The following is a 12,739-nucleotide window of genomic DNA, read 5'->3' on the forward strand; positions in this document are numbered from 1 at the left end:
AGAGGTAAGTTACTGAGGTATCTGTCCAAGAATTTAAATATCCCATTTATATCAACATCAAATCTTCTTAGTGGTGCTGTCATAAAAACTTCCTTACCATAAAATCATTATTCCCTGCACATACACTCTTGGCTTTTGTGGTGGTGGTATGGGAGGTATGTACTGGTTACCTGTTTTGTTGCCCGTTTGGAAATTCTGAACTCTTCCCTATAAGAACTACGCAGTAACAGCCTCTGCTTTTTTTGATTTGGCTGGCAGGAAGCTCAATATCAAATCTGAAGTCAACTCCCCCCTCAATATCCCGTTCCTATGAGTTTGATTTTTTTTAATTCTTATGTACATTTTCCCATGTTATTCCATGTAAGTCCTTTTGGGAAGCAGATTCGAAATCCTTTACAGCACATGACAGAGTACAAACGAAACCAGACAGAGAGATACCGGTTTCCTAGTAAAGAAAACCCACAGTTGGTTTTATGGTCATTCCAGGGGAGCCTGTCTGTCTCCCCACCCACCGCCCTCTGCTCTCAGCTCTGCAGGGAGGGCGCACAGAGCAGTAAAAACCTCACAGTGCCCAGAGTTCTCAAAGCCAGGGTCCGCCCTGCAGTGTCCAGCTCTGTGACAGTGGCTGCTGGAGTGGATCTCACGGCCTCCACTTCCGCCCCTGGACGGCAGGGAGGTTCCCAGGTGAGCTCAGGAGCCCTTCCAGCTGCATGAGCATCGCATAGGCCACCTGGGCAGAGGAGACACTGATGAGCCTCACGTGGCTCTGGTAAGTCGGGGCTCTGGTAAGTCTGGTTTTTGGTGTTTTGGTTTGTTTGTTTGGGGGCTTTTTGTTTGTTTTGTTTTGTCTGAGACAATCTCACTATGTAGTACAGATTGGCCTGGAACTTACGTACGTAGCCCAGGCTGCCCTCAAACTCACAGCGATCCTCCTGCCTCAGCCTTCTCGGATTACAGATGGGTAATTCACCGTGTACTGCAGCTAGAAATCTGCTTGTTAACAAACATCTCAGGTAATCAACTCTTATGACCAAGAAAGGATGAAAAACACTGCTTCAGAGGCAGGAGTGAGGAGAGGCCTTGATGTCCTTGGGCCATGCAGCACATTTAGTTCCCACCTTGGCCTCTAGACCAACACGTCCATCAGTTTCACAGTCTCCCTGCCCCTGGCTGCCGCCTCCCTCCCAACCAGGGCAGTGTCCTCTCCTTAGCTGCACTGAACCCTGCAGGGTGCTCAGCAGCATTCCTGGCCTCCGCCCACTAGAGGTCAGGAGCAGCCCTCCACCCGGTCATGACAGTCCAGCAAGTCTCCCATACACCGCATCTCCCTGGGGAGCAGGGAGCAAAGTCACCCTTGACTGAGACTCACTGAACTATGGTGACCCATCATCCCAGTTCAGTGTGAATGCAAAAAGTTTACAATCGGGGAGATTCCCCCTCAGTCTCAGGCAACTGAGTTTGGTAACTGAGGGTAGCTCTTTAGGCCTCTGAGAAACCCCAAACAAGCGCCCAAGTCCAGATCAAGGATTTACAGAATACTTAGTGTGCGGTAGGTAAGAACCTCGCTGAGACATCCCACCTGGGGAACCCAGAGGAGTCTGATCACCCACCCCACTAGACGATGAGCCTGATGGCACCTCCTGTGCCCAGAACACAGCCCACGAAATACAATCAGTAAGAAATGCTAAATAATGAAAGGATGGATGGACAAATGGATGACCTGGTGGACAGATGGACAAATGGACAGATGGACATGCTAACTCTGGGGACTACGTTGTGGGGCCCAGTCTCACTGTTTCATTTGCTCCCAGACTGTGGACAGTAACACTTTCTGTGCAGAGCTGCAGGGAAGGTTAAGTGAGAAACAGCTGCGCGTGGACTTCCAGGGTCAGGGCGCCTGAGGAGTGCCTACGACACCGTGAAGGCCAGCTCCTTCCTCCTCGTCTGGGGCCAGAAAACTAATTAAATGATTCTGAAACGTGAGAAAAGATAGGAGAGGCTCTCACAATGCCCACACACAGCCGAGCAGGAGCACGGGAAATTACAAGTGCTCCTTATCTCTCCTGTCTATCTCGTGGTCATAATTTGAAATTGTCCCTAATTCAGATAATGGGTCCAATAAATGAGATTCCACGGTGTCCTGCTGAGTGCTCTCTCTATCTCTCTCTCTCTCTCTCTCTCTCTCTCTCTCTCTCTCTCTCTGTGTGTGTCTCTCCCCCTCACTCCCTGGCATCATGGAAACTGTCATCAGCATCTCTCGGTACATTGGGCTGATTCTCCCCCTGACCTGTCCTGGGCCTCTGGCCTGTGGCTCACACAGCGGTGACCCCTGGACCTTTGCACTGAGTCCTATCCCAAGCCCCGTTTTTATGTTTTATTTTGAGACAGGGTCTTGTTCAATTGTAAGTTGCCCATGTGCAGCTAGAACTTGTGATCCTCCTGCCTCAGCCTCCCAGAATGCTGGGAACATAGGCACGCTCCACAATCTCCTTAACAAGCTTCAAGTATATACAACATTCCCTGCGCACCCCTCCCCCCCTGCCCATGGGTGCTAAAGATTAAAGGCAACACCGCTTGCTTGCTAGGCAACCATTCAACCACCGAGCTGCATCCCCCTAAAACAGTACTGTTAACTGCATTCAGCAGAGGTTTTAGATCTCCAGAACAGATTCATCCTGCACCTCTGAAACTCTGTACCCTTCGACCAGTGTTCCTTACCCCGAGTCCTGGCTCTTAGAGAGGAGAGAGAGGTAGAGAGCCCAAAGGCCGACATATTGGTGTGAGCTGGTCACACGTGAAGGAAACGTAACTTCAATGGGCCGCGGAGCTCAGGACTCAAGGAGCCAGGGCAGGGCCGAAGTCAGATGGAGACAATGTCTTCCACCAGGGGTCCGGCCTCTTCCCTTCCCAATTAGATGCGTTATCCATCGTCTCCCAGGAAACCCCACCTCCACAGCCTCCTCTCCATCACCTCCTCTCCACCATCCCTGGACCACTGACCCTACACTCAGCCTTCTTCCATTCCCAGGATAACCCAAGCCCTTCTCCCTTCCTCAGGGTCATCCCAGAGCATTACTCTATCTGAAGCGTCCTGTGCCAGCACAGGGCATGCAAAAGGTGCCACCCCCTTGAGGAGCCTATTATGATTTATATCCAACAAGACCCCCCAAAGTCTCATGGGTTTAGAAGTGGAACTTTCAGAAAGTGACAGGGTCATGAGAGCCCTGCACTTCCTGGTGGATTAATCCATTCATGAGTTCAGATCTCCATGAGTTGTGAGAGGATGTTGGTCACCAGGGGCGTCTCTGGAAGGTAAATCTCCTGCCCTGGCTCCCTTCTGTCTCTCTGGCTCCAACTGCTTTCCTTGGCCATCCCTCCGCCATGATGTTTCTGCCTTGGAGCTGGAAGACCATGGACTAAAACTTCTGAAACCGTAACTCAGCAGAAACCTTTCCTTCTTTAAACTCCTGGTGTCAGGTGTTTTGTCCTAGCAACAGAAAATCTCACTAACACGGAGCCTTTCCTGACCTCCAGCTTCCCCAGACAAGGAGCGCTGTGTGAGTTTCCACTGTAGATATGATCTGCATCATCCTCTGAAATCTTTTCAGAATAATCTGATGTCTTTTATGAGCTAAATTATATTCCTCCCACCCTGGAAGGTTGGAGGAAGTGTTGAGTCTCTAACACCCAAATGTGACAGAATTTGGAGAGAGGTCCAAATGGGAGGAAATTAGGTTTTGATGGTATAGTTGTGGGAAGGGGCCAGTGATCATGTTGGAGTTAATGCCCTCATAAGAAGAGACCCCAGAGAGCTTGTTGTCAACCAAAATCAAATCAATCTCTCTCTCTCTCCTCCTCCTCCTCCTCTCCTCTCCTCTCCTCTCCTCTTCTCTCCTCTCCTCTCCTCTCCTCTCCTCTCCTCTTCTCTCCTCTCCTCTCCTCTCCTCTCCTCTTCTCTCCTCTCCTTTCCTCTCCTCTTCTCTCCTCTCCTTTCCTCTCTCCTTACCACCATGTGAAGACACAGGAAAAAAGTAGCCCACTACAAGCCAGAACCAAATCAGTCAGCACCTTGATCATGGAGTCGCCAGCCGTCTGAACCCTGAGAAACACCCTTCTGCTGTGTGAGCCCCCCGGTGTGTGGTGCTTGTTACGCAGCCTGAGCTGACACAGGCAGTGTTCACTGGCCCCTTGGAGGCCGAGTCCGTCTCGTGGTTCTCCTACATCACTCCCAGGTGAGACTGATGTTCCACCTGATTCAGAAACACAGAGGAGAGTTTATTTTCACGACGAGGGTGGTGTAGCAGCACAAACCCGTAATGGCCACCCCAGGAGGGCGGCAGGGAGGGGTCAGTTAGGGAAGCCCGAAGGAGGGAGTTGTGTCGAATCAGCCCTCATGAGAGGAGCCCTGGTGGCCAGTCATGGACATACAGGTGACCGCAGAGGGACTCAGAGGAGCAAGTGCTGGACGTCAGCCGCCTCTTTCTTCACACCTCTCGCTGATCACGCCCAGCCAGAGGCCAGAGGGAGCTGGAGCCTGATTCTGTCCGTACACGTCAGCCTTCTGGGCCCAGAGCAAAGGGAAAAGAGGAGGACAGAGCAGGGCTCACCTCAGCCATCAGCCGGCACCGCGTGGCACAGAGGGCAAGCGGGTGGTATCTGGGACATTCCTCTGGTCCCTCCCACAGCCTGAGCACAGCCATGCGATCATATTTGCTGAATGAATGAATGAATGAATGAATGAATGGCTACTCTGGGCCAGGACCTTCTCTCTCCTGCCCGGAGTCTTGCAGGCTATAAAGCAGGTCTTGAAGACTTTGTGAACCGTCTTCAGCTGCTTTCGAGGAGAAAGAACGAAAATGTTTCCCGAGCTCCTGGCTTGCTGTCTGTAATCCTTGACAATCAACACCATTTTCATGAACAACCGAGAACCTATGGCCTGCTCGTAGGCCATCTGGTGAGCATTCCAGATTTAGACAAAGGAAGACATCGTGTCTGGCGCACCTGCTCTGCGGCAGGTGTTCCATATGTCTGCTCTATATGAGGATGCTCTAGAAAGGCCACACGCTCTCGGAGAGATTGCATTCCTCCTCCTCTCCCACCACCCTGCCTTCCAACACCTTATTTAAGCAAGTTTCTCCATGCAGAGCTTTCGGTGAGGGTCGGACTGGGTTTAGAGGAACAGGGCATCGGCAGGAGTACATTGCTCGGCCCTCTCCTGAAGGACAAGGTGACCCCATTCACAGTGAGGCTGTGCTAGTCCCAGACTACCTCGGCCATCAGCTGGCACAGCAGGAGTTCCTTCCCACAGAATGGGGTCCTCCTCAGAGGGTGACACGGGCCTGAGGACTCCACACCGACCAGGCGGTGGTCAAGGCTCCCCGTCCACTGCCCCCCGTCTTCCCACTCTCTGCCACAGTCTTTCAGACCTGCAGTCCATTCGAAGCCTCGCCCTGTCCCTTCCCCGCTTCCTCTGTCTTTGCTGCTTTTCTCTGTCAAGGCCTCCAATCATCTTCTGCTTGTCCAATCGTGTCTTGGTGTCTGCTTCTTGGACTGACACATGGAGCCCGGCTGCTGGACAAACTGGACCAGCTACTGGTGCCTACAGTCAGGTGTTTGTGTGAGTTTGCATGCCTAGCAAAGCGAGCAGGCTTTCATCTCCTTGTTCTGTATTATTTTGTTTTATTTTTCATTCTCTGGGTGAAGCAGAATGATGGAATTTAGAGTTTGGGGAAGAGGAGAGCAGGTGGGTGGAGGTGTTGCCATGGTGACTTCTTGATCAGCTTTCAGAGCCAGTTTTCAGCTTCCAGGGGAGAAGGGGTAGTGGCCAGGAGTTGAAGAAGTTGCACTCAAGAAAGAAGCTGGGAAACAACAAAGAAGCCAGGAATACACAGACCAGATCTGACACAGAATTAGGAAAAAGGATACATATGCTCACAGCTAGCCCCAAACCAGAGTGCCCCGGCAGAAGCAGTCATGACCAACAGGAATTATCTTTTTGAAGACTGTATCTGTCAACTACTGCTGCGCAACAAACTTCTCCAATAACCTCCAAACTCAGCCACTTATAACATCTTTTATTATCATTAATTTGTCCACAGATTATCTTGACTTTGGCTGATCCTGGCTGTGCTCTGCTGAGACACCTCTGCTTCAGATATCTCTCATCTCCCTCCTTGGAATACCTGGATATCCAGGCCAGATGTCTCTCATAGTTATGCCAGAAGAATGAGAGAGCTAATAGAACTGTACAAGACCCCCCTACATCTCAAAGCAAGTCACATACTGGAGGGTTGGAGAAATACCCTTCATTCATGAGACACAGTAGTATCTCAGTTCATGAACTTGATTCTTTCCATGATTCTGGTCAGAAACCAAGTTGAACAAGAACCAAATCAAATTCAGTGGTTGGGTTCAATGTTGACCTTATGGGGGAATTAGGTTTCACTGCATGTGGACTTGGAAAGGACAAAGCACCTCCCAGGGGGCCACCAGCAATAAAGGCGATGACAATGCATGAGGAAGTGAACACGAGTGATTTAGTAATGTGCCTACGGGGAACATTTGCACCGTCCAACTTTGAAGAATTTGAGTTAGGCCACTATCAGTAACCTAGTTTCCTTCAGGAGTGAAAATCCCCTACCACGATTTGTCTGCAACTCTCACCACATTCTCTTCTCCTGAATATCAACTTTGCAACTTTGTCCTCATGCCAACGTCTTTCATGGTAGCCAGATGGCTGAGGCAGGTCAGGACAGAGTTCCTAAGGCATCCAATAAAAGTCCAGAATTGCCAATTGCAAACACAAATCAAGTGTGGCGGGCAAATGATGTGAATGGCGCACTCAGGGCTGCACACCTGCCCATCACAGTTCTAACAGGGGCAAGACTGCATCGTTGGCGCTGCTCAAATCTCATACCTGTTACACATCACAGCAGAGGGAAGCACGGGTGCTCTTAGGAAAGGGAAGAGGGCAAAAGAGATGTGGAACTGGTATTCAAGACAAGCACATGCATTTCCTGCCCTCAGGGAGCTCACAGTCAGCTGAGGAGAGACAGGTCAATGATTCCTTAAAACATATGATTACAAACTGGTAAATCCTATGTAGAAAAGAAATAAACAGGCTGTTACTGGATCAAATAATTGGCTACCTCTGCTGATGAATAGGGAAGACGGATCTGGAAAGGCAGGATCTGGATAAATCAGGTACAGGGTGTTGTATGTTACGGACAGAGAGAAAGGATGGTTAGAGCCTCCTGGGTGAGGGAACAGGTGCTGGGACAGAAGAGACAGTGATCTCGGAGGCAGCTGAGAAAGGACCAGTGTAGACAGGGGTCAAAGACAAGCACAGGAGCTGTGAGGTGTAAGGCTAGAGAGAAGACTGGGGTACAGACCATTCACAACACAAAGACACTCGGTACGGTGTTTTACATCTCAAGAGAAGTTGCAATCCTGAGAGATCCTGGGTAGAGAAAGGACACATTCGAGCTTCATTTTCTTTATCCCCATGTACCATGAAAAATGGCTTGGGATTGACAAGAGGGAAAGACAGACCAGCAAGGAGGTGACAGCTGTGGTCCAGGAAAATAGGGTGGGAGATGAAGCCAAACAGGCAGATCTGGAGGTTAAAGCACAATCAACAGCGAGGGAAGACGCTCAGGTTGGTGACCACTCACCTCCTGTCCTCCTGTCCAGTAAAGGCATTCTGGTTTCTCTGTGGATCTCACTCAGTGGTCCACGGAAGCCATGCAGATGGTCATGGCAGCAAAAAGTCCAAAAGGAATTCTGAATCAAAATCCCCCTGAGATGGCCTCAAAAGTTCTCATTCTGCCAGTGTGAGGGGTTTTGAAATCAGAGACCCGGTTTTCAGTCCCCTGCCTGGCCTTATTAGCCAGAAAGTCTGAGTGACCTACTTTCATTTCTCAGAGCTTTAGTTTCCAGATCCACAAGATGAGGGGTAGGGTACTCCCTGCTTAGAGGTGGTTTTAGCCTGGGTTGGTTAGATTGGAGGATGCATAAGAAAACCTCACAAAGGGTAAAGTGCTATAAAATGCCCGTCAGTTTGCTATAATTATGTCAAATACTCTCTGAGGAGAGAACATTATCTAGCACATTGGTTTCCACTATGATTTAGTCTATATTTATTCGCCCCCACAAAGAGAAATTGTTTCATGGGTCTTTGTGCCATGTCATGCTCCTGCAAATGCAAGGGCCAAGCCCTCTCTGTGAGACTTGACAATGAAGAATTTCAAATGGAAAAATACAAAGAATCCTATTTTGGGTACATATTTTTGCCACTCAGAAAACTTGTCATCAGTGACCTGTCACCTGTGTCTACAGCCGTCTTTGATAAATTGCACAGGTGTCAAAGCCACAGGCAAACAAATGTTCAGCACACAATGGGATCAAAAGAGGCCAGGCAAGGAGCTGGGTTGGTCTCAAGCAAAGATTTTACTCAAATTCATTAAGCAAAGAAAGATCTGAAACAGAGAAGCCCAGGTCTCTGGCAGACTGAAACACGGCTAATTCTAGGACTTGTCACCAGCTTCTCTCCACCTTTCTCTGGCAGGCCCTCAGATGGACTTCCCCTCACAATCCCCCGGGTTCGAGTCCAGTAGAAAAAAACAGACAAATTTTCTTCCGGGTAGTTCCTGGGCTAGTCCTGGGTTTCATTCTGATTGGACCAAATTGAGTCACGTGCTCATTCTCCAACCAATCATTTGGCCGGAAGGATACAGCGCTGCTGATAGGGTGCGGACCTCTCACACCCACCGCTAGATGGCGAGAGGTGGAAGAAACAAAAATCAGGGATCAGTGCAGAGGAGTGACGCCTGGGACCCCAACTCTTCTCAGCCTGCCTCAGCTTGAAAACGTTCCAAGCACCCCAACTCCTTCCTTTTTCCTTTCGACCTCGCGATGGCACAAGCTTCCAGCTGTTGCCACGCTCTGGGTGCCTTGTTGCTTCTCCTCCAAGAATATTCCCGTATGAAAATGTCAACACCCGTTCGGATCAGCTTACTTCTTGCTAGAAGTCTAACTTTTCTATAGCATTGCTCCTCATCCGTGTCTTCCTGTGCTTCTCCTATGCCTACAAACTGGCTCGGCTTTCCCCGAACCTGATGCAAGCCTCTCTCAGTCCCTTAAAACGCTACAGTGCAGGTCACTTTGAACTTTATGGTCTTCTTGAATCGGTTTCTTCTCCCCAGAAGTTTTGGAGGCTTCCCCCTTGATGGCCTTCAGGACATGGTGTTCCTGGGTCCACGTTTGTTCTCCTGTGATGTCTCTCTCTTCTGTCCTCTGAGTCTGGGATGTGGAATATTACCTGCCTGTGCCCTTTGCTTCGGTGCCTTTTGCCTAAAGCCCCTACAGCTGATCCTACTCGGCCTCTCACTTCATCGTGAGCTCCTCCTCATCATCTGTGAGCTCAAGACTCAAAGCTCTGGACTCTAGTTTCTGCCTGCCTAATGGTCATTTCCACCCGGACAATCCACAGGCCCCTGGACACCTCCCACATGGAGCCTGTGTTCTTAGGGGTCCCCAGAGCCTTTCTGGGATCCTTCAGGGCCTTGCACTTTAATGGAATATATAGGTAAATACGTGGAGGTTTATTGTGGCCGGAGCCCCAGGAAAGCTGGAGTTATAATTACATCTGAGACCAAAGCCTTGAAAATTCAACCCAGGAGGGAGGGGTACTGGTATAGATCCTGCATCCGAAGCCCTGAGAACCAGCCTCTGATGTCCGAGGGTGGAAGAGGGATGCCCCAGCTCAAGAAGGGGGCGCGTTTGCCCCTCCTCCCCCTTCTGCTCTGGTCAGGCCCTCGATGGAGTGGACAGTGCACTCCCATGTTGGCAGGTTTGACCTTCTTCCCTCGGTCCACTGATGCAAGTCAGTGCAGCTACCCCACTAGAATACCCAGAAACACTATCTAGGCAGCCTTCTGGTCACCCCGGAGCACAGGCCTCTTCACAGAAATCCACCACCTCGGAACCCGTGTTCATGCGCCCGTTCCCTTTTCACTGGCTGCTCACTTCCATCCGGGATGCTGCTGACATTCCGTGGGTGTGTTCCACGGGGCTAACGTGCAGGCCACCGCGGCTCCCCTCCGGACTCCGCTTCCTGCTGGCTTGTGCACGCCCCCCGCCTGGGGATGAGCTGCCGCATCCACAGATGCCCAGGGGCTGCCCATCAGGGTCTCGGAGTAAAATCCCTGCATATGCCTTTCTGCCAAGCTCCCTAACGATCTGTATGTTGATCTACTTGAGAATTCTTGATTTCAATGACCTACAAAGATAATTTTTATACTCCACATTTTCTAATAGATTCTATTTTGCTTTAATCATCAAATAAAGCATCAAAGAAAAATAGCTCCTAATTTTAGATGATATTCACTATCTTTGTCTGAGGTGGTATTTTCCTGAAAAGGAAAATCTTCGTATACTTTAGGGCGCATCCAAGCAGGTAAACTACCACCGTTCCCACTGACCTGAGGGTTACACTAGCAAGTTCAAGGCCACGGTAAACACAAAAGGGGGAATGTGGCAATCAGGAGGGAAAGAGAAATGAAGAAAAGGGAACACATCAAAAAGTTAGACCATAGCTCGTGAAATGTTACTAAAACAAATAAAAATTACCAATACAAATAAAAAGATGAACGAAATTAAGGGCAAGATTTCAAGATACACGAACAACTTGGTCAGCCACCTTTGAGATCAGTCTTTTGTGGCTCTCAACATTTTAAGTTCATTTTTGTTTTTGTTTTCCCAGGATTTGCCAGACACAATTTGCCTTTGCAAGCCACTCAAAAGCTTGAGAATGTTCTCGACACCTTGGAGATAACATTCCACGCACCACATTTCAAGGCACTCTTTTACCAATCGCCTCTCTTTGTAAACAACCCAAGTGGACTTTGGTATGCATTTCCATTTCCATGGAAAAAGTTCCATTTTTCTTTCTAATTTCCACAATTATTCTTTCTCCAAGGTTCAGACAAAACAAGAAAGTATATTCTTAAAGCTCTACCTATGACCTCCAACGCCACACTTCAGCAATGTGAACTGAAGTTGTACCCTAGGCTGTGGACCATCAAGTCTTTTGTGTCCCAATGACCTGAAGGCTCCCTGGGCCTGCAATTTCCTGTCCAGCCCAGTCCCCACATCTAAGCAGTAACATGAGCTCAAGGCCCTCGGATGCCAGCCTGGCAAAGGAGGCTCCGTGCAGATCTGCGTGGAGTAGGATGGAGTCCCACCCCACCCCCACTCCCTGCCCCAGAGCAGAGCAGACCAGAAAAGGATTCTGGGAACGCTGGAGTGTCCACCTCCTCTGCAGAGCCTTGGACAATGCTGGGCTCCCAGCCAACCTCCATGGCATTTTGTTTGCCTTTTGCATGCAATAGATATAAAGCAGATTCTGATCCGTCTCTCTTATACCAGCAGAGAATCACCTCCAACTCAGGAAAGCCTTAAGTGAAAAGCCAACCTTTTCTCACAATGGCTCCTCCCTCTCGGGTTTCTTTCCAACACTAGCCCAGAACCTTAAAAGTTCTAGAATGCCAGTCGTAGAGCCTTCAAAATCATTTTCAGTAAGGGGCAGAGACAGGACCAAAGCTCCTGAAACTCAGCCCTGTGCTCTTGCTATTGGTGTATAAATCAGGATTCTTCAGAGGGACAGACAACGCATGAAATTAGCCATGACACTGGGGCTTCCTGCCCCTTCCACTTGGAATCACAAGCATGTGTATTTAAAGCAGCTTCGGTGGGGCACAAGAGAGGCTCATTCAGCACCACAGATGCGCAGGAGAGCAGATCAAGCTCTCAGAAGTCACATGAGTGGGGCCTGTGCACCTGCTGCCTGCCCTGCCAACCATTCCTTTGGGAAACTATGCCTCTCCCTCTCGTGAAGTTCTTATGGATGCATCCATCACGGAACTTTGCCCAAAGAACTCACTGAAGGTATCACATGACGTGGTTGGACCAATTACACGTTCAACCTACAGTGGACAGAAAAATGACCACTTGAAAACACCCATCTCCTGCCCCCTAGAACCTGTGGATTTGTCACCTTACAGGCAAAGGGGAATTTTCTACAGCAGATAAACTAGGCGGTTAGTCCTGACATCAAGGCAGGGAGTCGTCTGTGTCATCAGGCTGGACCCAGTGCAGCCCTGAGTGTCTTTGGAAATGGAGGTGAACAGTCAGAAAAAGAGGTGTGAGGCCAGCAGCAGGGTCAGAGAAACTCTCCATTGCTGCTTTGCAGGTGAAGGGGCCGTAAGCCAGGGAATGCTGGAGGCCTGCAGAAGCTGGAGCCTCCAGGGAAAGCCAGCCCGCGGTGAGGGCCCACACCCCACGTGAGGGCAAACGGTATCCCTCTGAGGTGGCCTGGGACTTCCCCGGTGTCTTAGTCCCAGGAAAGGTGCTTCTTTCAGACTCCAAACCCATCACCACACCTTCTGCACCTCGCTTCCCAAGGCTGCTACGTGGGAAGGGTTAAACACTTGAGATATTGTTTTTCCAGCACCCATTTACCTTTGTGGTAATGACAACACCAACCTGTCCTTTGGCAGGCGCCCCTTTCTGATTCTCAGTCTGATGACTCAAGAGAGGGTGACCTGTCCCTCCTCCAGCCCACCGCCCATTTGGAGAGTGAGCATGCGGTGCCATTCTGACCAATCACATGTCCTGCCCCGGGCTTCCCGACCCAGGGGTAACAAAGATGGGTGTGATTGCACTCAGGCACAACAGTGAA

At 49.9% G+C, this 12,739-nt stretch overlaps 1 long non-coding RNA gene across 1 annotated transcript; it reads left to right on the forward strand.

Moving 5' to 3' along the window:
- Window positions 1-583: 583 nt before the first annotated feature.
- Window positions 584-6,278, forward strand: LOC134475636 (uncharacterized). Its single transcript, XR_010046811.1, has 2 exons — window positions 584-769; window positions 6,099-6,278. It is a non-coding gene; the product is annotated as an uncharacterized LOC134475636 (long non-coding RNA).
- Window positions 6,279-12,739: the final 6,461 nt, after the last annotated feature.

Source organism: Cavia porcellus, unplaced genomic scaffold (assembly GCF_034190915.1).
Source record: "Cavia porcellus strain 051 isolate PalLab524CR breed Dunkin Hartley unplaced genomic scaffold, mCavPor4.1 scaffold_4, whole genome shotgun sequence".
NCBI lineage: Eukaryota > Metazoa > Chordata > Mammalia > Rodentia > Caviidae > Cavia > Cavia porcellus.